Source organism: Chiloscyllium plagiosum, chromosome 7 (assembly GCF_004010195.1).
Source record: "Chiloscyllium plagiosum isolate BGI_BamShark_2017 chromosome 7, ASM401019v2, whole genome shotgun sequence".
In the NCBI taxonomy this organism is placed as follows: Eukaryota; Metazoa; Chordata; class Chondrichthyes; order Orectolobiformes; family Hemiscylliidae; genus Chiloscyllium; species Chiloscyllium plagiosum.
The window spans coordinates 30126278-30146547 of record NC_057716.1 but is presented as its reverse complement, the minus strand read 5'-3'; the positions used below and the strand labels follow the sequence as shown (position 1 = coordinate 30146547).

Genomic DNA, 20270 nt, shown 5'->3' with positions numbered 1-20270 from the left:
ATGTCAACTTTCTAACTTAAAGGTGCAACATGTGGTAAACAACATACCCATGTTGCACATCAAAAAAACTGGGACATCGGGAAAAAGCTTTTGCACCTAGTTGATGACAATAGTTTGCCCTGGCTTAAAAGGAGAATGATACCTGCAGTAAAATCATTGAAAACAGAAAAAGTTTTAAAAAAACGGTGTCCATAGTCAGTCTTGATTTTGCTTCACAAAGTTTGCAACTACTTGGGATAGTGCTAAAAGTGTTCAGAAAAAAAGTCCCCACAACTCTGCAGTTATGAGATGCCTATTTTAATGTAGGGCACATGCAGGAGTCCGAAAACATAGGGGGAGTCCCTTTTGCTGCACCATATCCTTTCCAGCAAACCTAGGTAGGTACTGATCTGCAGATAGAAAGGAAGTGTTTATCAATTAGAAAGTAACACATAGAACTCAACGTATTCTGTTTTAGTAGACTTGTGGTTAGCATATTGTGAAAGCTGGTCAAACACATTCCTTCATTAGTACTGTATTGCTCCCTATTAATCATGCTTTTATGTTTATCGTCCAAATATTAAGACTTTGTATCTTGGCGGAGAGAGCAAGAGTTTGGAGTTCCAGTGAAGAAAGTTAATTGGAAGCATGTTAATTTCAGTTGGATTCCACATAGACTTCAGTTTTATCTTGCCAAGAAAATGTTGCAGAGTGTCTCATTTGCATGTGCAGTTCTCATTAGTTGTGCAAGACCTTGGCAGATCCAATTAACATTTAAGTACGTGAAGTTTCTATAAACAGTTAGTGATCTAATGCTTTCCACTATGAGGCACCCCCATGTGAACAGTGAAAGAAAATCTAATCTTATACATAGGGAGGATTGGAAGAGCTAAGACTATGTTTTTTTTGGCCCCAGTGGGGACAGAGGCATCCCACTGTTGCATCCCTCCTATTTGTGGACACAGGGCAGTCCATGAAGTTTCTGACAAATGGACCCTTGAAGCCATAAGACAGCACTAAGATTTATTTTGAGAGCTGGGTGTCTGCTAGTCCAGGGAATTGTCCTTTGTGTGCTCGCTGCCACCAAGGGAGTGGCCAGGGAGATATATCAAGACAGAGTGGCAATTGACATTCTGCTGATTTGTAGCCACTGTAAGCACTTCAAAAATATGTAGTCTCTGCCTTCCTGGTAGGTGCCATAGTGCTGCAGTACTTCATTTCAGCTCACAGGATAGAATCACTACAGCATAATGATAGAATCCAATCATTCGGCCCATCGAGTGCACTCAGAAGATATGACCCACAGAAAGCAATTTGTCATGAAGAGGGTGAGATCCTGAAATGAAAAACACCATTAGCTGGACAAAGAGGTGGAGCAGAATCAGGTGGAGGGAAAGGCAGATGCAGAGCAGAGTCCAACTTAGGGCTCCAGTGTCTATACATGTCTTGCCAAGATTGGGGGAGGTTGGTATTTCATCCAGGCATGGTTTAACTGAGTCTGTCTAGTCAGCAAAGAAGAACAAGGAACAAAGAACCATACAGTACAAGAACAGGCCCTTCAGCCCTCCAAGCCTGCTCCAGTACCAAAACTGTCCAACTGAAACTAACATGCTTCCAATTAACTTGCTCTTCCATACCAAAACTGTCTTCACTTACAGGATCCATATCTCTCTATTCCCTTCCTATTTATGTATTCGTCCAGGTGCTTCTTGAATGTTGCTATTGTGTCTGCCTCTTCTGGCAGCACGTTCCAGGCACTCGCCACCCTTTGTGTAAAAAACATGCCTCATACATCTTTTTTAAACATCTCCCATCGCACCTTGAGCCTGTGTTCCCTAATAATTGACCCTTTCACCCTGGGAAAAAGCCTCATTCTTTCCACTCTATCCATGCCATTTACAACCTTACAAACTTCTGTCAGGGTGCCCCACAACCTTCTGCCTTCTGGTGAAAACTAACCCAGTCTATTCGACCTTCCTTCATAGCTAAAATCCCCCAGACCAGGCAACATCCTGGTAAACCTCTTCTGTACCCTCTCCAGAGCATCCACGTCCTTCTGGTAGTGTGGTGACCAGAACTGTAACAATATTCCAAGTATGGCCTAACTAAAGTTATATAAAGCTGCAACACAACTTGTTTAATCTTATACTCAATAGCAGGATGTCATTGCTCAGGAACTCACTTTCAATTGCCTGTGAGAACACTTCCACGTCTGAGTCTGCCTCGAATGGATTGATTCTAATCACCAATAAGTGATGTGTATCTGTCCAGCAGTCTCACTGTCCCTCTTTAATAACCTTTGGGAGTTCCTTTCACTCTTTTGCCTTTTTGTCAGTCCTGCCTTTTAAAAAGAAGGAAGCTTTTTTGACAGGGGATCAGGTGTCAATATTTGCAATGTGTTCCTCAAGTAACAATTCTACATTTACAATTGGATTCAGTGAACCACTTAATGCTCTGGTGTCCTCCACAGTTGGCCACTTTCTATGCAGCGTCAGCAGCCTGGCCATTGTGCCAGTTTATAGTTGAGTCATAGAGTCATAGAGATGTACAGCGCAGAAACAGATCCGTTGGTCCAAGTCATTCTTGCTGGCCAGCTCTCCTACACTAACCTAGTCCCATTTGCTAGCATTTGGTCCATATCTTTCTAATCCCAACCTATTCATATACCCATTCAGATGTTGTAATTGTACCAGCCTCCACCACTTCCTCTGGCACTTCATTCTGTACACGCGCCACCCTCTGTGTGAAAACGTTGCCCCTTAGCTCCCTTCAAAATCTTTGCCCTCTCGCCTTAAATCTACGTCCTACAGTTCTGGAACTCCCCTACCCTGGAAATAAAAGACCTTGATGCATGTGGTGATCACTGGGGATGTGCTAGAGGCCCTTGTCTCAGAACCTTGATGTGTTGCTGGTCCCTGAGCCAGAAGGGCCAAGGATGCCAAGGATGCTGACGGCGCCCATCAACGGGTGGCACTTACGTCCTTCTCTGTGACTCTTCAGCCCCAGGGTAGCTACCTGGAAGCCCAGGGGGAGCACCTGTTAAGGATGCCACTGAGATTCCACTCCACACATATTCACACCACCAGTACGGATGACCAGTCCATGGAACTGAGCTTTCTGTAGATTCTTTGTATGTCCATGCATTGCTGCATAGGCCTCTGCATAAGATTGACCATACTCTCAGCTGGTAGAACCCAGTGATTCGCAAACCTGAGCAGAGATGGTGCACATGAGCTGAACAAACACGCATCAACAGGTTGGGGATCCTCTGCTAGGAGGATGCAGTTATCTGTCATAAACTGACGTGCTATCCAAATTTCTTAAAACCTTTGAGTTCAGGCAGAGCCTGACTGTTGCTTGTTGACTCTGCTCAGTGGGCGATGTCTGCTCTGCGTTGCAGCTCCCTGCTGCACCCCTCATTTGTCAGTCACCTCTCAAATGTGCCCCTCTCAACTGGTCCACTCTGGGATCAGTGATTGGCAAATTGTTGCCAGTCATCCTGGTCTTCATTTGAGGTCCAGCCCAAGACAGCATTGCCAGCTACCAGCCTGCAGTGAAGGGTCAGACCTCCAAAGTGTAGAAAGTAACCTCTCGGCAGAAATACCATGAGCAACCCCTTTCCCACGGGCGGGTAAGAAAGCAGCGATGAGCACGGAATGCTTATTGACATCTTTGGCTGAAATTGCTTCAACCCCCTCAATTGCTGCTCTGCATTTACCACAGTTTCACAGGCAAGTTTCAGGAAGCTTGGGAAACCAGTGGGCCCATATGTCTGGTAGCTTTCAGTGCAATTTTAGCATTTAGCACTTGGGAATTGACAGCTTCATTCTTGTTGGGGGGGCTGGTGGAGTGGGGGCGCTATATGTGCTCGCACGCGTGCGCACACACACACTCTGTGTTCTAGTGCAATTCAGGTTACAAGGTTTCCATAACTGTTGTCAAATCCACCAGTTTTAACCTGCAGCCAAACCCACCTGTTCTTTAGAGGTGGCATGGTGGTTCCGTGGTTAGCACTTCTTCCTCACAGCACCAGGGGCCCACTCTCGATTCCAGCCTTGAGTGTCTGTCAGTGTGGAGTTTGCACATTCTCCCCGTGTCAGTGTCGGTTTCCTGTGGGTAATCTGTTTTCCTCCCAAAGTCCAAAGATATGCAGGTTTGGTGAATTGGCCATATTGAAGACATGGTTATGGAGTGAGAGAGCTGGGATGCTGTTTGGAAAGTCAGTACAGACTCAATGGGACAAATAGTCTCTCTTTACTCTGTAGGGTTTCTATGATTAAAGACAAAAATTCAGTTCAATGAGGTCAAGTTAGAGACAACACCAACTTAATTATATAAACATGTAATACTTCCCACAATCACATCAGGCATTACATTTGACTTGGGCTGATTGTATAACACAGATGATATTAGACTGAATTATCAGTTAAAGTCAAAAATTACTCCCATTTATTAATGAAGAGGCTTTTATATATATCGTCACTGCTTCCCTTATTATTTTTTCACCCTCAGTCATGTTTTGTTGATTTAACAAGCAAGGGAATTGATTACAGTTTAAAGCAGCAGAATAGTTGAATGTGTCATTCTCACTTTGTACAGAATGTGAATCAGACAAATATAGAAAACGTGGGCATTCACAGAATTGTACTTTTTTCTCATAACATACCCAAGTTAGTAAACTTTCCTGTAATCAATCATCTAAAAATAGCTCAGTTATGTTACAGATCCTATCACAAGATCCAATTTACCTCGCTTGCAGAGTAAGACTACGGGAAAAGGCACTAGATCCTGAAAATGTGTGACTTACTCATTGGGGTCACAGCACAATTTCTCTAGTTCACTTTGTGCCCTCAGCAACCATCGAGGTCAAAGTCAGACAAACATAAAAGTAGTAACCGTTCTAGTTTTTTCGGCTCATTGCGCCTGCTTCTCCATTCATTAAGGTCATGGCTGATCTTTTAAATTAACTCCACTTTCCTGCCTTGTCCCCACACTCCTTGATTCACTTGGTATCTGAAAACCTATCGACTTCAGTCTTAAATCAGATCGGTGCTGCGCATCTGCAGCAAAAGTGGATTGACAAAGTAGACGTAGAGATAATGTTTCCTTCTGTGAGGTAATCTGGAAGGAGAGGTAGTAGTTTTAGGAGAAGGGGCAGATTTAAAACAGAGATGAGGAGAAATTGCTTCTCTCAAAGGGTCATGAACCTGTTCAGTGTCCCAGAGTGCAGTGGATGCTGGGACATTTGGTAAATTTAAGGAGGAGACAGACAGGTTTTAATTAATCACTAGTTAAAAGGTTATAGGGAGTGGGCAGGAAAGTTGAGGCTGAAATGAGATCAGCCTTGATTATATTAAATGGCAGAGCAGACTCAAGGGGTTGGATTGTCCATCCCTGCTCCTGGTTTTTATATTCCTATGTTCACAATTTCCTGAGATCAAGCATTACTTTTTGAGTGAAGAAATTATTCCTCACCATCTGCTGGATTGCCTTGAGTCATTTTTGTGTGACCTTTAAGCGCTGAGATCCACAGTGATGTCTGTGAAGGCTGAGCTTGCGTAGCACAGTCCCAACTTGTATGGGCCTCAGAACACCAGTGGGAGTATCTACTGTAGCATTGAACTAGGGGCTGGATATGTTAGCATAGAGGTAACACAGTGCTTCACTACACGGGAAAGCCCTGTGTGAAGTTGGAGCTGAACTCCTCCTTGTTTCTCACCAGCTGGCTGCCTGGCAAGTTTGGCATGGAATGTCTCTACATGCAACCCATCAGTTGTCTCCTGTGCATTGTCTCAACAGAGGAACTGGAGGCTTCACCTTCCAGGGAGCTGGTAAATGTGCTATCCTTAGCCCTGGCTCTGGCTATAGACCACTCATGATCCTGTGCAGATCTTACTATCCTCTCGACACCCGTGCAGTGCTAGTATCACAGCTGGTGGCTGCAATTATCAAACCAAATACTGATGCTCCTTCAGAGTCATACAGCATGGAAACAGACCCTTCGATCCAACTTATCAATGCCAACCAGTTATCTAAATTAATCTGATTTGGCGATGTCAGTGTTGGACTGGAGTGTGCAAATTTTAAAACCACACAACACCAGGTTATAGTCCAAAAGGTTTAAATGGAAGCACTAGCTTTCTGAGCGCTGCTCCTTCATTCAGGTGGTTGTGGAGTATAAGATTGTAAGACTATAAGATTGTAATTCTGTGTCTTACAATCTTATACTCCACAACCACCTGATGAAGGAGCAGCGCTCCAAAAGCTAGTGCTTCCAATTAAACCTGTTGGACTATAATCTGGTGTTGTGTGATTTTTAAAATAAATTAATCCAGTCCCACTTGCCAGCATTTGGCCCATATCCCTCTAAACCCTTCCTATTCATCTACCCATCGAGATGTCTTTTAAATGTTGTAATTGTAACAGCCTTCACCATTTTCTCTGGCAGCTCATTCCATACAGACACCATTCCCCTACCCTATTATTTTATATTTACCCCTGACTAATGCACCTAACCTACACATCCATGAGCACTATGGACAATTTAGCACGGCCAGTTCACCTAACCAGCACATCTTTGAATTGTGGAAGGAAACTGGAGCACCTGGAGGAAACCCACACAGACAACTGGGGAATCTGCAAACTCCACACAGGGTCACCCAAGGCTGGAATTGAACCCAGGCCCTTGGTGCTGTGAGGCAGCAGTGCTAACCACTGAGTCACTGTGCCACCTATGTCCCACACCCACTTTGTGCTGCTCTCTCCGTGTGCAACCTTTACATCCACTATAAAGAGAAAGTGTTGGTGAGTGTTTCTTAAAAGTGCGGATGCAGGTATCACTGGCTAAGCCAACATTTATTGCCCATCTCTTATTGCCCTTGAGGAGATGCTGGTGAATTTGTTTTCTTGAATAGCTGCAGTGCATGCAATGTATGTACGCCCACAATGCTGCAGTGAAGAGAGAGAGTGCCAGAAGTTTGACCCAGTGACAATGAAAGAATGATGATATATTTCCAGTTTTGGGTGGTGAATGGCTTGGAGTGGAACTTGTAAGTGACGATGTTCACATGTATCTGCCACCCTTGTCTTTCTAGGTGGAAGTGGTCAAGGATTTGGAAGGATACTGTCTAAAGAATTTTGGTGAATTCTGCAGTGCAGAATTCCCTGCCCAGGGAAGCAATTGAGGCTACCTTGTTGAATGCTTTTAAGATGAAGATAAATAGATTTTTGAACAGTAAAGGGATTAAGGGTTATGGTAAGTGGATGAGTAAGTGGAGCTGACCCCAAGAAAAGATCAGCCCATGATTGTATTGAATGTCAGGGCAGGCTGGATGATCAAGATGGCCTACTCCTGCTCCTAGTTCTTACGGTCTATTCCTGTAAATGGTATGCACTGTTCCTCATTATCTAATCTGCTCATTCCCAACTCAAAAGCTCTAACAGTTTTGTTAATTTTCTCTTGTAAATCTGTGTTGATTCTATCCAACAAAATTATGATTTAACAGGTCATTGTTATCACTAATTATAGATTCTAGTACTTTCCTAATAACTAAATTGTAGAGCTGTCCTCTCTTCTTTCTTGAATAACGGGGCTTTATTTTTAAGTTCATTCATAGGATATGGGTGTCCCTGGGCAGGCCAGCATTTATTACCCATTCCTAATTGTCCAAAGGGCAGTTAAATGCTGTGAGTCTGAAGTCGCATGTACGCCGACCAAGTAAAGATGGCAGTTTCCTTTCAAAAAGGGCATTAGTGAACTATATGAGTTTTCCCCCATATTGGCAATGTGCAGGTCAGGTGAATTGGTCATGCTAAATTGCCCCATAGTGTGAGTTGCATTATTCAGGGGTAAATATAGGGGAGGGAAATGGGTCTTGTTGGATTGCTCTTCAGAGGATCGGTGTGGACTTGTTGGGCCGAAAAGCCTGTTTCCATACTATAGGGAATCTAATCCTTAAGGTACCATATGGAAATTACAAAGATCCTGAAAGACCAAACATAACAATTGATGAAATTAAGAGATTAGATCACAAGGAGTAATTCTTTTGATCAGGTTTTTACTGAAAAAAATGAAGATTGAGAGTTGACATGATTTGTTGTTAACATTCTACAGACATCAGACAATGTAGACAATGACTTATTGTGTCCAGTTCTTGTCACCCTGCTATAGGAAGGATATTATTAAATTGGAGATGGTTCAGAAAAGATTTACCAGAATTTGTTGGGGCTGGAGGGTTTGAGTTATAAGGGGAGGCTGAATAGGCTGGGACATTTTTCACTAGAACAGAGGAGGTTTATAAAATCATGAGGGGAATAGATAAGTTCAATCATAAAAGTCTTTTCCCTAGGGTTGGAGAGTTCAAAACGAGGGTATATTTTTAAGGTGAAAGGAGAAAGATTTAAAAGAGACTTGAGGGTAACTTTTTCACACAGTGTGGGGGGGGGGGGGGGGGGGGTTGGCGGGGGCGGTTCATATGTGGAATGAACTGCCAGAGGAAGTGATAGATGCAGGTACAATTACATTTAAAAGATATTTGGACCGATACATAAATAGGTAAGGTTTAGAGAGATATGGGTCAAACGCGGGCAAATGGGACTAGCTTGGTCTGCAACAAGTGGGACCAAAGTGTCTGTTTCTGTGCTGTCTGATTCTATGACTCTTTTAGACTCTTCCAGATTTTTGTTGGGCTCAAATTCCCCCATCTGCAATAGTAGGATTTAAACCTGGCTCCCTGGAACATTACCGGGGTCTTTGGATTAATAAACCCAGCAATAATACCACTAGGCTAGCACCTCCCCTTTGCGTGTCAGACCATTCTCAAACCTAGTATGTTTTGTATGATTGAAACCAATGCAAACACTATGGCTGGGGCTATCTAGTTTAATGCCCAAAGATGTCGGCCATTCTGATCAGAGGATTTGTCAGCGTTTAGTTGCATTAATTGAATCAGTATCACTTTCTTGCTTCTCTAAGTACCTCGATCTCACCAGACCTTTGATTCCCCTCTATTTATGAAATGTTCTTGTGCGTTCTACCACGAAAACAGATGCAATTTTTAAAAAAATTCTGTTCCTTTCTTATTTCTCCAATGATAATTTCATGTTTTATCTGTTATTAATATGCCGGCTTATCTCTCAAAACCCCTCTGGTTCACGTTTGCTTTCATTAAACCCTTTCCTTCTACATGCCTGTCAAAGATGTTACAATATGTTTTTATGGGTCTTGTTAGTTTACGCTCATATTCCGCATTATTTTTTTAAAACTTCCTGATCATTCTTTGTTAAATATTACAATCCTTCTAATCCCCACTTACTCATCTTTCAAGCGACATCATAAACCATTTTTTAAATCGAATGCCATTTTAAACTTTTCTTATTCACCATAAAAAAAAAGAAAGGAGGTAACAGAGCATAAACATAAACAGATTTTGCTGGGAAAGCTCAGCAGGTCTGGCAGCATCGAGTTCTCAGAACTAGTTCCAGTTCTGAGGAAGGGTCACTGGACCTGAAACATTAACTCTGATTTTGGTTCACAGATGCTGTCAGACTTGCTGAGTTTTTCCAGCAACTTCTGTTTTAGTTTCTGATTTACAATATCTGCTTTTATGAGGTAATAGAGTGTATCGGCTCAGGTTGTACAAAATGAGCCTTTTTTATAGCATGATGTTAGTATTTTAGGCCAGCAGTTAATCTTGGCAGACAAAAACAACACAATTCATTTCTTAGCTCACTATTTTAACAGAGGTAGCTGCTTGTGGAATAAAAGTATTGTCTCACTATGAATGTTCCAAAGAGTTAAAAGCTGAAATTGAGGGAATTATGTGGTCCAGCAGGTTATATGCCTTCCTTTTATCTTTGAACAAAGAGCCCAATTCTTGAGCAAACCTTTTGGATTTGTTATTTGTTTTACAGTACTAAATGAAATGAAACTCAATGATCACTAAGTGGGCCTTATAGCACAACACTGTCACTAATTTGGTATTGCTAGGGTAATCTCAGGAAGAGAGACATCTCAGAGCAGCTCAAAGAAATGAACAAATATTATACTCATTCAATAGGGAATTCTGCTTTAAGAAGAGACCTTATTCCACATTCTTTTTTTTGCTTTACCTGACCTGAAAATGTTTGATGCTACATTGGGTGCCCAGAAATTCCATGTGCTGATTCCAGAAGGAGTTTAATTGAAGAGTCTTGCTGAAGGCTGACAAAAATCGTGACAGCAAAACATTAGCTAGTGGGTGTTTGATTTGGGAAATGGACCACTCCCTCCTGCTGCGAGTACGCCATCACCTTGACGAGTTACAGAATCGTCAGCAGGAAGGGAACAAAAATGCTTGAAGTGCTGATCAGAATCTATGAGAGGAAAAGATAGGTTAATATCTGGGTGTGAACCATCAAATGTACTTGGTTCAAAGGTTTCATTTCGACACTGACTCACTCAGATCCCTGAAACTAGTTAAAATAGAAATTCATTGACGAAACTGGTTAACTCAGCAGGCTTTCAACCTAAGCGACTCCCCCACAGGTCTCTGATTTGTCGTATGGAGATCAGGAACAGGAGACTCATGTGATAGTGAGCAGGCAATTTCCCATGACTGCTAATTGGGACTACTATTTGTGTATTTTGTTAAAGATTTCAGTGACTACCCCAACGAAAGCAACTTGTCTCTGTAAAGTCGTAGCAAACAACAACAACTTTTACTTTCATCTTTGAATTAAGGGATTTTCTCTGGGAAAGTCATTTGGGATTTGAAAAAGAAAATTATAGCAGACTCCAAAATGCATCAAATAAAACATTTTTAAAAATCTCTGGGAAGGCAGGCCCCAGACCAGCTAAAACTGATCTCATGCCTTAATCTCTCATATTTCTTCCAGTAAATTTTAAATCTATCCATGTGGAAATGTCTCAACTTAGCTTGCTGTCTTCCCCCTCTTATTTACTCTGCTTTGTCACTTCCTTAACCTTACCCTGCATAAAAACTCTCTGACCCATGGTGTTGGCTACCATCTCAAATTTGCCAACTCATGCAGCCCCTTCATTTCCCATGATTTAACTCACAGATCACTATGCCTGACCACTTCCTCCTATCTTTCATGATTCACGTCACCCTACTCCCTGCCAACTCTACTTCCTTCTATGTTTACGCTGAACTAAATTCTGTCTCACGTGAGTTGTGCTTTATACTTTGAAAGTTTGAGCCAGACCTTCAGTTGCCACGATACTTCTGCAACTGACAATGCACTCAACCATTCACTTCTGTTTTTGATAACCATGTCTCCAATAAAACCTTTTACCCTATCCAACACTGAGTAGCCTCTCTAGTATGGCCCCTGTCTTGTCTAATCTGAAAAGCTGAGAGGACATATACTTGAGTGCATCTGGTACAGAACTGGTCCAACCATCCAACACCAAGCTTGGCTAGACCATGCTAAATGCTATTGAGCCCCTATGTCTTCCTTCAAAGAATTTCACAATTCGAGGTGAACCGTGGAAAGCAAAGGTAACCAATTTTTTTTTTCCATTACCAACTTTTTACATGCTTTTTAAGTTCCCATCCCTTCATATTCTTCTTCAACAAGGTGTGAAGTACTGATGGCCACAGCTTCATCATAAATACAGAGAATGATTACAACACAGGAGGAGATCATCCAGCCCATTGCACAAAATGTAAAAGCAGGGACGTCTAGTTGCAGTTGTCCAGTGGATTTGTGAGACCATGTCTTGAGTATTGTGTACAGTTTCGATCTCTGTTTTTGAATAAATGTATCATGGTTTCAGAAGCTTTGGAGCAGAGAAGAATAAAGGGGAAGAGTTATTAGAGATGTATAAGATTATAAAGGGCGTGAACAGGGTGAATAGTAAGCAGCTGTTCCCCTGAATCAAAGGGTCAATAACAATGGGGCATAACTTTAAGGTGAAAGGCAGGAGGTTTAGAGGGGATTTGAGGCAAAACATTTTCACTCAGAGGCTGGAAGGTGTCTGGAAAGCACTGCCCAGGAGAGTAATTGAGGTGGAAACCTCACAACCTTTAAAAGTACTTGAATAGACACTTGAAATATCATAACATTCTAGCTATGGGCCTGGTGCTGGAAAGTGGTACTAGCATAGGCAGCAATAAATCTCAGCAGCACATGCTCAATGGGCTGAAGGGCCTCCTCTATGCTCTTTGATACTATGATCCTGTGATAAGTTACACAGACAAGGTTCCAACTCATTTTTGGAAGGCCCATGGAACAAGTCAGGCGTGGAATTGAGAAGAATGATGTTGCTATGCAAGCACGATTTAAGAAGGCATCTTGGCTGTTCTGGAATGTCCATTTTCAGAATCAAGCTGAAAATTCCAAAGAGCTGCATGTGGGCTGCTGCCATCCACCCTTTCCAACAATGATGGAAACAGCCAGCTTTGGAAATAGAAGCAGTACGTGGCCATTTTATTTCTAATTCCCGATCATATGCAATCCCAAAACAAGACTAAATCCTGCCTCATGACTCAATTTATAAAGCGCAGGAACCTGTTAATGTCATTAGCTCGCTTTCTCAACCGTTGACGCAAAGTGTCATTAACAGTGCTATCAAGCAGCCCCTGCTCAGCAATAACCGCTCAGTGATGCTCAGTTTGGGATCCACCAGGACCAATCAACTCCTGAGGGAAAGTAGGGACTGCAGATGCTGGAGATCAGAGTCAAGAATGTGGTTCTGGAAAAGCACAGTGGTTCAGGGAGCATCCGAGGAGCAGGAGAATTGACGTTTCAGGTATAAGCCCTTCATCAGGGCTGTTGAAGAGCTTATGCCTGAAACATCGATTCTCGTGCTCCTTGGATGCTGCCTGACCTGCTGTGCTTTTCCAGCACCAAACTCTCGACTCCCATTCAACTCCTGACCTCATTACAGCCTTGGTTCAAACATGGACAAAAGAACTGAATTCCAGAGGTGAGGTGAGAGTGACAGCCCTTGACATCATGGCTGCTTTCAACCGAGTGTGACACCAAGGAGCCCTGGCAAAATGGGAATCAATGAATACCAGGGGGCAAACTCTCCTAGAGTTGGAGTCACACCTGGAACACAGGAAGACGATTGTGGTTGTTGGAGATCATTCATTTCAGCTCCAGGGCATTTTTGCAGGAATTCTTAGGTTAGAGTCCCAGACCCAACCATTTTCAGCTGCTTCATCAATGATCCTCCCCATCTTAAGGTCAGAAGTGGGGATGTTCACCAATGATTACACAATGTTCAGCACCATTTGCGACTCCTCAGATATTGAAGCAGTCTATATTCAATAAGATCAGACAATATCCAGGCTTGGGTTGACAAGTGGAAAATAACATTTGTGACACAAAAATGTCAGGCAATGACCATCTCCAATAACAGACAACCTAACCACTGCTCCTTGACATTCAATGGTACTACCATTACTGAATCCTCCACTGATAACATCCTGTGGGTTGCCATTGACCATAACCAAAGTGGTTACGGCAGCAGGTCAGAGGCTAAGAATATTGCAGTGAGTAAATCACCTCCCGATTCCCAACAGCCTGTTCACCATTTACAAGGTACATGTCAGGAGAATGATGGAACACTCCCCATTTGCCTGGTTGAGTGCAGCTCCCACAACACTCAAGAAGCTTAACACTATCCAGGACAAAGCAGCTGGCTTGACTGAGACCACATACATAAACCTCTACTCCCACCACCGGTAGCAGTCTGTACCACCTACAAGATTCAGTGCGGTAATACACGAAGACCCCTTTGACAGCACCTTCCAAAACCACAACCTCTGCAATCTAGATAGGAATGTGGAAACACCATCAACTGCAAGACTTCCTTCAAATCACTCACCATCCAGATTTGGAAATTTATTGCCATTACATCAGTGTCAATGAGCCAAAATTCTAGAATTGCTTCCTAAACGGCATTGTGGATCTATCCACAGCCAATGGACTGCAGGAGTTTACGAAGGCAACTCACCACCATCTCCTCAAGGGGCAACTAGGGATCCACAAATATATGCTGGCCCAGACAGTGATGTCCACATCTCATGAAATAATTTTGTTTCAAATTCAATGATTTGTGCAGCTCTAGATCTTTCTACTGATCTTGCTCCAGATTTCAAATTGCTTCCTTTTATATTGTCACATCTTATTCCTCCTCCCAAAATGCCTCTGTATTAAATTTAATCTGTCATGTGTCCACCTATTCCATCTTGACCTCTTGGTCATGGTCTCTGATCTTTTGAAGTCTATCACTGTCTGCTCACTGTATTTCCATGCTTCGTATCATCTTACAGAGTCATACAACATGGAAACATACTCTTTGGTCCAATTCGTCCATGCCAAGCAAATTTCCCAACTAAACTAGTCCCAGTTGCCTGCATTTGGTCCATATCCCTTTAAACCTATTCAAGTACCTGTCAAAATGTCTTTTAAGTGTTGTAAATGTACTAGCATCTACCATTTTCTCTGGCAGTTCACTTCACATACAAACCACCCCTGTGTGCAAAATTGCCCCTCAGGTCCCTTTTAAATAGAGTCATAGAGATGTACAGCATGGAAACAGACCCTTTGCTCCAACCCATCCATGCCGACCAGATATCCCAACCCAATCTAGTCCCACCTGTCAGCACCTGGCCCATATCCCTCCAAACCCTTCCTATCCATATACCCATCCAAATGCCTTTTAAATGTTGCAATTGTACCAGCCTCCACCACTTCCTCTGGCAGCTCATTCCATACATGTACCACCCTCTGCTTGAAAAAGTTGCCCCTTAGGTCTCTTTTATATCTCTCCCCTCTCACCCTAAACCTATGCCCTCTAGTTCTGGACTCCACCACTCAGGGAAAAGGCTTTGTCTATTTATCCGATCCATGCCCCTCATGATTTTGTAAACCTTTATCAAATCACCCCTCAACCTCCGACGCTCCAGGGAAAACAGCCCTCACCTCTCAACCTCTCCTGATAGCTCAAATCCTCCAACCCTGGCAACATCCTTGTAAATCTTTTCTGAATCCTTTCAAGTTTCACAACAGGTTTCCAATAAGAAGGAGACGCGAATTGCATGCAATGTTCCAACCGTGGCCTAACCAATGTCCTGTACAGCCGCAACATGACCTCCCAACTCCTGTACTCAATACTCTGACTAATAAAGGAAAGCATTCCAAATGCCTTCTTCACCATCCTATCTACCTGCGACTCCATTTGCAAGGAGCTATGAACCTGCACTCTGAGGTCTCTTTGTTCAGCAACACTCCCTAGGACCTTACCATTAAGTGTATGAGTCCTGCTAAGATTTGCTTTCCCAAAATGCAGCACCTCGCATTTATTTGAATTAAACACCATCTGCCACTTCTCAGCCCATTGACCCATCTGGTCAAGATCCTGTTGTAATCTGAGGCAACCTTCTTCGCTGTCCACGCCACCTCCAATTTTGGTGTCATTTGCAAACTTACTAACTATACCTCTTATGCTTACATCCAAATCATTTATAAAAGTGACAAAATGTAGTGGACCCAGCACCGATCCTTGTGGCACTCCACAGGCCACAGGCCACAGGCCTCCAGTCTGAAAAACAACCCTCCACCACCACTCTCTATCTTCTTCCTTTGAGCCAGCTCTGTATCCAAATGACTAGTTCTCCTTGTATTCCGTGCGATCTAACCTTGCTAACCAGTCTCCCATGGGAAACCATGTTGAACGCCTTACTGAAGTCCATATAGATCACATCTACTACTCTGCCCTCATCAATCTTCTTTGTTACTTCTTCAAAAAACTCAATCAACACTGTGAGACATGATTTCCCAGACACAAAGCTACATTGCCTATCCCTAATCAGTCCTTGCCTTTCCAAATACATGTACATCCTGTCCCTCAGGATTCCCTCCAACAACCTGCCCACTACCGATGTCAGGCTCACTGGTCTATAGTTCCCTGGCTTGGCCTTACCACCTTTCTTAAATAATGGAACCACATATGCCAACCTCCAGTCTTCCAGCACCTCATCTGTGACTATCGATGATACAAATATCTCAGCAAGAGGCCCAGCAATCACTTCCCTAGTTTCCCACAGAGTTCTAGGGTGCACCTGATCAGGTCGTGGGGATATATCCACTTTTATGTGTTTCAAGACATCCAGCACATCCTCCTTTGTAATATGGACATTTTTCAAGACATCACCATCTATTTCCCTACAGTCTGTATCTTCCATGTCCTTTTCCACAGTAAATACTGATGCCAAATACTCGTTTAGTATCTCCCCCATTTTCTGCGGCTCTACACTAAGGCCGCCTTGCTGATCTTTGAGGGGTCCTATTCTCTCCCTAGTTACCCTTTTGTCCTTAATATATTTGTAATGTTTCTCTTCTTACTTTAAAAATGTGCCCTCTAGTTTTGAACTCCACCACCCTAGAGAAAAAAATCTTTGCTATTTAACTTATCAATGCTTCTTTTAAAGTTTTTCAATTGCTCCCTTCATACCCAATTCTGGGTCATCAATATCAGTCAAGAAAAGCAGTGGTTCTCACACTGATCTCCAGGGACCCCTTGTTATATAAGCTCCTCCAGTCTGTAGACAAACTATTCTGCACTACTTTCCTGGCACTCAGTCGGTTTCATATCATTTTATTTTGTGAGACTTGTCAAAGTCAGTGGGAAATCAGATAGCAGCAGATGTATGGGAATGTTGGAGCAATGATTCTCCCTTTAATTTCTCTTCTTCCTTCTTGTAGGTTTGGATCTTTGGTGGTGATCTCTTTGATCCTGTCTGCTTCTGCCGCATCCCCGGAAGCAGGAATTAAAATCTCACATTCCTCGTGCGACGGCCGCAGACAGTACAACTTGGTCCCTGTCTGCACTACTCCCACCCCTCAGGACATTTCACAATGTTAGCGTCCCCATTCTGAATGAAATGATATGAAATTCCTCCATATGGATAAAGGCATTCAACGCAAATGAATTTCATATGATTGTTTTTCAGAATTGCGACATTGTATTACATAAACCCAAAGCCTCAATGTTCCTCGTTTATAACTTGTATGCTGCATTTGGAAGCTGCTGTGCTGTGTCATTTCTACACAGCAGTGTAGTCTGTCTCCATTGCCTGTCATATCTTTCATTCTAATGAGTGTCACGCAGATGTCTGCCAGGGGTTAGAAGTAAACTTGAAGAAATTATATTACTCTTTTCTCTTCTTGGCCTGAAACAGGGAGAAAATTTGCATTTTATCACAGCATCTAGAAAATGTGTTCAAACATTCAATGCTGGTTATACAGAAATATGCCAATTGTAACTGCAGAAATGTCACTGGGCTTCAGTGCATTGGTAGTGTGGCCACTGCATTGAAAGACTTGAATTTCTTGAAGTAGATTCATTTAAAATATGATTTAGAAACATGTGTTAGTCTGACTGGCGCACATTTGAAACTAAATGCTTCTTTGAGCCAAGGGTCATAAGTTGTAAATAGCAGAATATATCTATCTAATTTAGACTTGAAGACAGAACAATGAGTGAGGGCAAATAATCAAAAACAAAAGCTGAGCCAAGATACCATACTCTCAAGAACAAAATATTTTTCTAATTAATTTTCAGATTTGTAATTGATTTTAACCTTTGATGTACCATAAATATGGGATGACTAGTCTCTGGTGCACAGTTTACCTTTGCTGTCAAGGCATTTATTTTGAAACATTCAACAGTGCTGGCGAAGAAGCGACCACATCTTCACAAGTCTTCAACACTTCAGCTTTGCCGTGTTTTTGAGTATTGGATACACAACCTTTGAGTTTGAAATCGTGCTGCAAGATAATAGTGAACATATGAGTAATAGAAAATTTAAATAACAGAGAGAAATTTCAGATGCATATTTATGCATTGCTGTCCCATTCTAGAATTTAAAGGTCTATGCCCTGCCAGGTTCTAATAGTCTTGTCTAATGATGACTAACTGTTGATTGTTGAAAAAATTCCTATCTTAGATTAGATTACTTACAGTGTGGAAACAGGCCCTTCGGCCCAACAAGTCCACACCGACCCGCCGAAGCATAACCCACCCATTTACCCCTTCATTTACCCCTTCATCTAACACTACGGGCAATTTAGCACGGCCAATTCACCTAACCTGCACATTTTTGGACTGTGGGAGGAAACCGGAGCACCCGGAGGAAACCCATGCAGACACGGGGAGAATGTGCAAACTCCACACAGAGAGTCGCCTGAGGCGGGAATTGAACCTGGGTCTCTGGTGCTGTGAGGCAGCAGTGCTAACCACTGTGCCACTGTGCCGCCCACAAATCTTCTTCACAAATGTCTTTAAGGAAGGACGCTGCCAGACCCACAGCCAACCTCCCATCCATGGACTCCATTTACATGTCTCATTGTTGCAGAAAGGCTGCCAACATCATCAAAGACCAATCTCACCCCACCCCCCTACCCCACCCACCCGTAATGCTCTCCAATAATCTCTTCCATCAGGGAGAAGATACAGAAGCTTGAACACATGCACCAGCAGGTTCAAGAACAACTTCTTCCCTGCTGTTATTAGAGTGATGAATGGACTCTCTAACCTCAAATAATGCTGATCTTGTTCATGTTGATCTTGCCTTGCCCATATGCTGTACAGTGCAACCTGTATGCTTTACTCTGTCCAAGATTTATTTCACTCTATGATCTGTATGTCCTTGCTTACTATGACCTGTCTGTACTGCTCGCAAACAAAGCTTTTCATTGTACAGAGGAACCTCAATTATCCGAATGACATGGATGAGGAGCATTTTGTCGGATAATCGAATGTTGGGATAATCGAATGCCAAATAACACAGTTTAGCCAAGCATCGGGATCTTGTGATCTTGCCGGATAATCCGAAATTCAGATAAGCGAATGATGGAAAATGGAGGTTCCTCTTATGTACACGTGACAATAAATTTAATCAATCAATCAATCAATCAATGTGGTTGACTTTTCAGGAATTAAAGATGTTATATTCAGTTAAATCTGCCTGGAACTATTCACGTTGTGCAAATTTTACTGAGGAATTATGAGGCAGGGTTAGTTTGGGAAGTTTGGAATGGGCAGTAAATGCTGGCTAGCCAGCGATGCCCGCAAAATGTGAACACATTTTGAAACATGTCCTATCATGGCCTATGCAAAAGCATCAGGATCATGCAAAAACCACATGCAAGTCCTTTCATAGTTTGGGTTTGTAGGGCACTATCACAGGATATTGGCTGCTTTGACGATGTCACACATTCCACAAGTGGCGAAATGCACTGCAAACAAGCGCAGAAGCCTTTGACCCGCCAATGATCATCTTTAACAATCTTCTGCTCAAGTGTGAGGGAAACAAGCTTATGAACCTGTTACCAACATCAGTTAAGCTACAATGGCATGGTTGCAAAACCCTGGACTTTCTTCATTAGACTCAGGTTATTTCTGGAAGGACTGAGAGTTGCCACACAGGACTCAAATTCTGTTTTGTTCAGAATTGATACCAGATATGTGAAGAAGAATGCAGTCATGGAATGTTGACTCAGGAGGTTACTGACCCTCTTTAACCCCTCCTCATAATTCCTCATTAAAAATTGCACAGTGAATAGTTCCAGGCAGATTTAACTGAATATAACATCTTTAATTCTTGAAGGAAAATACATCAACTACTTTATTGATGTGAAATTTTGTCTGGCCACATAACAAGCAAGTATTTGGCCTAATGATTGCCAAGACATTGGCTTCGATTTTCATTCTCTTGTCTGAGAATGATGGCACAGGGAGTAAGGGTCACCACTGTTCTTTTGATCTCACTGCCTCCCCTATTAAGTTCCAATGTTGAACCACACCTTTGAGCAGAAGAGTGGATGCTGTCACAGGCAGGAAGAGGACTACTTCTATAAATACATGAAGAGGGGTCCTGTTAAGCTAGATTTGCAGTTGCAGGCATAATTTTTCATTTTGAGCTCCACCTCCTCTCCTTCCTCCTGAAGTCTTTGCTTCAATGGAATGTGCTGGCTGCAGGAGACCTGATCATTCAGGAAATGATTGGAGGGTTTCAGCTATAGGAAGAGGTTAACACAGGCTGGGGCTTTATTCTCTGAACTGTTGAAGCCTGAGGGGTGACCTTATAGATGTTTACAAAATCATGAGGGGCATGGATACGGTGAATAGCTAAGATCTTTCTCCCAGGGTAATGGAGTCCAAAAATAGAGGGCATTGTTTTAAGGTGAGAGGGGAAAGATTTAAAGGGACCTAATGGAAAGCTTTCTCACATAGAGGGTGGTGCATGTATGGAATGAGCTGCCAGAGGAAGTGG

General features: G+C 42.7%; 1 long non-coding RNA gene across 2 annotated transcripts in view; it reads right to left on the bottom strand.

Moving 5' to 3' along the window:
- Positions 1–3292: 3292 nt before the first annotated feature.
- The window catches only part of LOC122551997, an 86066-nt gene continuing 69088 nt past the window's right edge, over positions 3293–20270 (bottom strand). Inside the window, exons 2-3 of one of the 2 annotated variants that reach the window (XR_006312247.1) lie at positions 17627–17763; positions 3293–4249 (exon numbers count right to left, since the gene is read on the bottom strand). This is a non-coding gene — a long non-coding RNA (uncharacterized LOC122551997). Of the gene's footprint in view, positions 4250–10100; positions 10333–17626; positions 17764–20270 lie in introns of those variants that run through there. The other variant, XR_006312248.1, reaches the window with a different exon arrangement.